This window comes from Apium graveolens, chromosome 1 (genome assembly GCF_009905375.1).
Source record: "Apium graveolens cultivar Ventura chromosome 1, ASM990537v1, whole genome shotgun sequence".
Classification (NCBI taxonomy): domain Eukaryota; kingdom Viridiplantae; phylum Streptophyta; class Magnoliopsida; order Apiales; family Apiaceae; genus Apium; species Apium graveolens.
In genome coordinates this window covers 157214600-157222157 of record NC_133647.1, presented here as the reverse complement: position 1 = coordinate 157222157, position 7558 = coordinate 157214600, and positions in this window count along the sequence as shown.

The following is a 7558-nucleotide window of genomic DNA, read 5'->3' as shown; positions in this document are numbered from 1 at the left end:
TGATTTATGTTTGTTCTAATTATGAAAATCATATTAGATACGGATTCTGAATTGGCTGCTGCAGATTTGCTGAAATCTGGGTCTGGTGTCCGATTTACGCAAAAGAATACCCTATTCCATAGGTAAATGAGCGTCTGAACAAAACTGATAGCTATAGCTATCAACGACTTGTCTGTAAGGCGTTTGACATCGTTTACTGCCCGTAAACAGTGATTCTTGTTTTTTTGATTTGATTCTGATTTTTCTGATTTTTGTCACATTTTTTTATGATTAGATCATGGATAATATGATATGTTAAGATCAGATTATGTGTTTTAACATGCTTTTATATGTTGTATGAGCATGGTGGATGGTTATGGCCTTTCGTCCTTAGTGTAATGATTTTGGTTTTAAATACGACTTGCATGTCATCAATCTTTGTAATCATAAATCTCGAATGTAACTCGAGTTATTCTTGTAAGTTAATTAGATTAGTTTTACTTTCAATCTATGTAATGTAATTGAAGACTCAAGAAGGCTATCTAATGGAGGTGATACAAAGAAGAAGACGAGGCATACAAGATGTCTAAACAAAGAAGAAGACTTATGTAATAAGTAGTTGTATTTATTTCCATCACCATATTAGATTGACCTTGATCTTTATCATGAGCTTGATAAAGATCACATAGGATGGGGCCATAACCAAACACATTTACTTTATTGCACTTTACATTTACTTGTTTATTTAATTTTATATATGCGATATATGCCTATGTTTACCATGCGATGATAGATTTAGGTGAACTTAAATCAATATAAGGCGTGCTCTAGAAAATCTAGAATAAGAATCGTTTCTTGCCTTAACAATAATATTATGAATACAATCATGAGATTCTTGTGTTTATGAAACACATAATTAAATATGAATTTTCAATATTGAGAGAAAGGATGATTCTGTCAAAAGCAGATTTCTATCTGTAAGAAAGGGGTATTAAGTGACGCCTTTTGACAATGTTCCCCCCGATCTGGAAATCATCTGATTATCGATTATTGATTTGAAATATTTAATTTAAAAGGAAAAATCTCTTTATAATATGATTATGATTGTAACATAATATAATCCCTCTAAAATTAAATAATATCAAGTAGTAATTGGCCAATGACACAACAGGCTTGTGTCGGTCATAGCCTTCCAACATGGTAGAAAGTGGTTCTTATTTTTAAATCATTGTCTTTTCGTGCTACAGCCGAGGGCTTTGATTTCGAAATAAGAAATACTTGTCTATTACATAGAGATGTGTACATTGAATTAGAATTTAAAGGTCGTTATGTGCTACAGCCGTGGGCCGTTGGAGACTGATTCAATTGTACGAAATGTTGGGTTAGACTTGACTTAGAATATTGAGTTTGTCGTGCTACAGCCGTAACTCAATTATTCAAGAGGCTAAAGTTTTATTAGGGAATAACATAAGATGTAATTGATAAGAGTTGTCTGCCTATTGAACATCACATGACGTTTCATGCTACAGCCGAGGTTGTGTGATGGAATGTAGGATCCCTATTCCCACCAGCATTATGAATGCTTAATTTTCACTTAGGGGTTGTATAAATTAGATAAACTAGTGGGAGCCACTTATGAATAAAGACCCGATTCATATAGTGTCTTGAAATAAAATTGAATATTTGTTAAGTGTTGTTATGTGTTCTTCATTTACAGATTTACTATAATCGTTATGTCTTCTGCACTATCACTCCGGAGTATACTAGATGTTCACAAGTTGACTGGTCCTAATTTTGCTGACTGGCTTTGAAACTTGAGAATTGTTCTCAGGGTTGAGAAGCTGGAATATGTGCTTGACTCACCTAAGCCTACTGAACCTGCTAGCGATGCACATAATGATGAACATGTTGTGTATCGTAAGTGGATAGATGATACAAATGTTGCTCAATGCATCATGCTAGCTTCCATGAACATTGAGCTACAGAAGCAACATGAGCATATGGATGCTCACACTATCCTTATGCATCTACAAGAGTTGTATGATGTGGTAGAGAGGACAGCTCGATATGAGATATCGAAGGAACTGTTCGGTTGTAGGATGTCTGAGGGATCATCAGTGAATGACCATGTACTTAAGATGATCAATTTGATTGAACGTCTTGGATAACTTGGTTTTTCCATGGATGGGGAGCTGAGCCAAGACTTGGTCTTGCAATCACTTCTGAGTTCGTTCTCGCAGTTTGTTGTGAACTTTCACATGAATAAGATGGATGTCAGCCTGCCTGAACTCCACAACATGTTGAAGACTACGGAATCGAATTTTCCCCCTAAGAAGAGTTCTGTTCTTCTAATTGGTGAAGGTTCCAATCCTAAGAAAAGGAAGAAGAACCCTTCCAAGAAGAAGAAAGTAGGTGAGAAAAAGCCGGTTCCACCAAAAGCTGAAGACCCCAAGAGCAAAGCTGTTTTCTTTCACTGTAACAAGGTGGGGCACTGGAAGAGGAACTGCAAGGTTTACCTTGCAGAATTGAAGAAGAAGAAGGGTAGTGAGACTACCGCTTCTGATTCAGGTATGTTCATGATCGAAGTTAATATGTCACTACGTCAAATTTCTACTTGGATATTAGATACCACCTGTGGTTCTCATATTTGCAATTCGTTGCAGGGACTAAGGAGAAGTAGGACTCTTGAAGAAGAGGAGGTGATTCTACGGATGAGAAATGGAGCAAGAGTTGCTGCTGAAGCTGTAGGATCATTTCATGTACATATGCTTACGGGCAAGACTATTGTTCTAAATAATTGTTATTTTGTTCCCTCGATTGTGAGGAATATTATTTCTATTCCATGTTAGACTTGGCTGGATTTCGTTTGTTATTCAGAATAATAAATGTTCAATTCTTAGAGATAACGTTCTTTATGAAAGTGGTATTTTAAACAATGGTCTCTATGTATGTGACGTAGAGCATAATTTACTACAAATTGAACATACTAATAAAAGAAAAAGGGATGATGAAAATCTCACTTTCTTGTGGTACTGCGGACTTGGTCATATTGGTGAAAATAGACTGCGGACATTGCATAAGGAAGGGTTACTTGACCCCTTTGATTTTGAATCATATCCTACATGCGAGTCTTGTCTATTGGGTAAAATGACCAAATCTCCATTTAGTGGACATGGAGAGAGGGCTGCAGATTTGCTAGGATTGGTACACACAGATGTATGTGGACCAATGTCTACGCAAGCCATGGGTGGATTTTCATACTTCATTGCTTTCATAGATGATCGATCTAGATTCAGATATGTGTATTTGATGAAACATAAGTTTGAAGCCTTTGAAAAGTTCAAAGAATATAAGTATGAAGTGGAGAAACAAACCAAACATAGTATTATAACTCTTCGATCAGATCGAGGTGGTGAATACTTGAATGGAGAGTTTCTAGCTTATCTCAAAGAAAATGGTATAGTCTCCCAGTGGACTCCTCCATATACTTCACAGTTGAATGGGGTATCTGAAAGGACAAATCGAACTTTGTTAGACATGGTTCGGTCCATGATGAGCTATGCGAATCTTCCAGTATTCCTGTGGGGTTATGCATTGGAAACCTCAACATATTTACTGAATAAGGTGCCTTCCAAATCTGTTCCTCAAACTCTATATGAGATATGGAAAGAAAGGAAATCGAGTCTTAAACACGTTAAGATTTGGGGATGTCCAGCTTATGTCAAGAAAGTTGACCCAGATAAGTTGGAATCTCGATCTGTAAAATGTAATTTTGTGGGATATCCTAAAGAGACTTTAGGGTATTACTTTTACACCGATCATCGGGTGTTTGTCTCCAGATATGCTACCTTCTTGGAAAAGGAGTTTATCCTTGAAGGAAACAGTGGGAGCAAAATTGAACTTGATGAAGTTCAAGAAGCACAAACTACTACGGATCAAGTGGAAGCACCTGTTCAGACTGAACAACCTTCTGTGGAACAGCCCATTCGTAGGTCAGGGAGAGTGTCTCTCCAACCTGAGAGGTATTATGGTCTTGTCATTGAGAATGACAATGAGTTGTCAATCATTGATGATGACGACCCTGTGACCTATAATGAGGCTATGAGTAGTGTTGACTCAGAGAAATGGCATAGTGCCATAAAATCCGAAATGGAATCTATGTATACCAACCAAGTATGGACTCTGGTTGAGGCTCCTGAAGGTGTTAAGCCTATTGGGTGCAAGTGGGTATACAAAAGAAAGATTGGAGCAGATGGGCAGGTGGAGACCTATAAGGCCAGACTCGTGGCAAAAAGGATTCAGACAAAGGCAAGGGATTGACTTTGATGAAACGTTTTTGCCTATAGCCCTATTAAAATCAATTTGGATTTTGCTTGCGATTGCTGCTTACTACGACTATGAGATCTGGCAAATGACGTGAAAACGGCCTTCCTCAATGGGAAACTTGAAGAGGAAGTGTATATGACACAGCCAGAGGGTTTTCTTTCCAAGGGAAATGAACACCTAGTGTGTAAGCTGCTGCGAACCATATATGGTTTAAAGCAAGCTTCTCGTAGATGGAACATCCGTTTTGATGAGACAATCAAAGAGTTTGGTTTTATCAAAAACATAGATGAACCAAGTGTCTACAAAAAGGTTAGTGGGAACGCGGTAACATTTCTTGTATTGTATTGAAAGAGGAGACGTCAAGAGAGTTGACACACATAACAACGTAGCAGACCCACTCACAAAGCCACTTTCTCAAAGTCACTTTGATCGTCATAAAGACAAGATGGGTATTAGATACCAGAGTGATGGGCTTTAGTACAAGTGGGAGATTGAAAGAGATGTGTCCTAAGTACAATCATGTATGATGATTTAGGAATAACTTTTATGTAATCTGTTTTGATTTCATTGATATTAATAAAATACTTGTTTTGGTTTTATTGCGGGCTTTATCTATTTAAGTGTTTAAATAAGATATACCATAGTTTAGAGTAAAGCTTTTTATGGATTATGATGAGATCATAATAATGAGACCTAAAGATGATAACTCTAAACTTAAATATTTCCTGGTCGTAGGATTACTAACTGGTAATTAGTAATCCGCAAATATCGGTACATACTATGCTTGCTTCATTATGAAGGATGTCTGTTCTCATAGACATTTGTGTGGTGACACTATAGCTAGTATGTAGGTGCTTATTATAGAATAAGTTCACTGAACATGACTCACACAGCTGAACAACTGATGGAGTTCACTCACGTGTCAGCAGTTGTTGACATAGTGATAGTTGTACAAGTATCCTTAGACTTGAGGTCATTATAGTCATCTTGTGTACACTGAATTATGTTTTGGTTTAGTTCTTAGTCTCCGGGGACAATTATAAGGGCTCTACTGGGTATAGGAATTTGTACACGAAGATAATATATGATCAATAAAGGATCTACCCCTTCTAGTGAAGGAAGAGAATGTTCAATGCTGATCCACTTATGCAAGTTCAGGAATCTCTGTCCAGAGTGAATGAAATTAGAAAGGAGTTTCTAATTTACATTAAATAGAACTAAGCATAGTGAATAGGAAAACAAATGATTAAATAAAGATAGGCTTGACACAAGTTCCATGCCTTGTATTTAATCGTGACATTGCAGGGTAGAAGGAATTGATTGTACGGTAACTACTCACTGAATAGGTTCTTGGTATTCTAAGCAGTGAATTCGTATTATCCGCATAGTCGCGATATGCTGAGAAGTATCCCTCACGATGTAGAATGAATATGATTAATTTATTAATTAATCATATTTAATGAATTAGAGAATTTATATAAATAATGATAAAATAGTTTTATTATTATTTATTTCTACTACCGGCTTAATATTGAACCTATAGGGTCACACCATAAAAGAGAATGATTTAATGGTGGAGGAATTAATTAATAATGGCTGGTAATTATTTATTTGTGAAATAAATAATTAATTAGCAGATTTAATAATTGATTAAATGAGATTTAATTATTTCTTAATATTATTAATTAAGAATTTAATTTTGGAACTTAAATCAAGTGAGAGAATTATTTTTCTAAAGTGTTTAGAAAAGGGATTAATGATTAAAAGGTATTTTAATTATTAGTTAATTGGTTAATAAGAATAATCAATTAAAGGGTTAATAATAATATGTTATGGAAAATTTTCAGCTGAAAATTTTGCCTATAAATATACTATTATAAACCCTATTTGCCTCAACCCCAAATAATTAACCTTAATTTTAAAGTAGAACAAGAGGGAGGCAACTAATTCTCTCAACCTCTTTCTCTTCCATCACATTGTACTCTTGGTGGATACCGGTGGAGTGCTTGACACTTGAGGAGCAGCTGCTAGGGATTTCCGTTCATCGTTCTTGGATCGCTATTAAAGACCTCCATCTTTCCATTAACGTAAAACTTCTTAAGGTAAACATACTGAACTACGAATTAAATATTATTTTTCACATGGATCCTGCGGAGGGTTTCGGTTTTTTTTAAGATTTAAATTTACGTTTTCGTTGCGTTTATGTGCTAGAAACCCTTCATACTGGCTATCTGTTGTGATATGATATATAAAAGCAAGAATGAGCACTATGGCTCAGCAAGATACATATATATTTATATGTATACATATATATATATATAAATAAATGTACTTCATATTTTTCAAAATTTTTTGAAAACATATATGCTTGTCAAACTTGTAATATTCTTAAAATCAATTGTAACATTATATCCACTTTATACTTGTATCCATCTCTTTTTCAAACTTCAAGATTTTACTCGAACCAGAATTATAAACTGGATTTGATATTCACATCATGTATCTCATGATTTAAAACTCAGCCTTATCGGCCTTCTGTTGTAGATTGCAAAACAATTTTCCAAAATGGAATAAAGGGACTATACTGGAATAAACCACGTACCGGTGATCAGCCGAGTACGAAATTTTCTCTACTAGTAGAAGGAATACAAACCTAGCCGCCTTTGGGCTTATCAAGACACTATACGGTGGTTGCCCATTGCCATGCAAGTCTGAAAGTAAATGGTCACATAGACCATATAATCGTACATTGCGCCACTCCGCGCCTGGTCACTGCCCTATACCTCTGTGTGCCGGGCAAGCCACATTCCAGTCCCAAAACAATTATATCATTTACACAAAATCCTTTATTGAAGGAATAGATCGCTATGAGTTGACCTTTAAATAAGGTGATTTATTCATCACTTTTAATTCAATTGATCCTTGGGAGTTGTCGGAGTTTTGAATTTAAAATCATTTTCAAACCCTTAACTGTAGTAAAGTTTTACATATATTGTTCACTTATTTTTCATTAAGCGAGGAAGCAAAACCCTTATGCTTCTAGAATAAGTTCCCTAAGGTTTTGATAAGTTTCAGATGATTGATCTCTTCCGAGAATTTTGAATAATTTAGAAAGTATCCTCGGGAACTATGTCTATTTTTAAATGACTTTTGGAGGTACATAATATTAAATATTTACGGTCTAATAATATTTTTAAGAAGGGTTCAATGAATTGATAAAAATCTTAATTAAATACTTAAGACAGGATTTGAC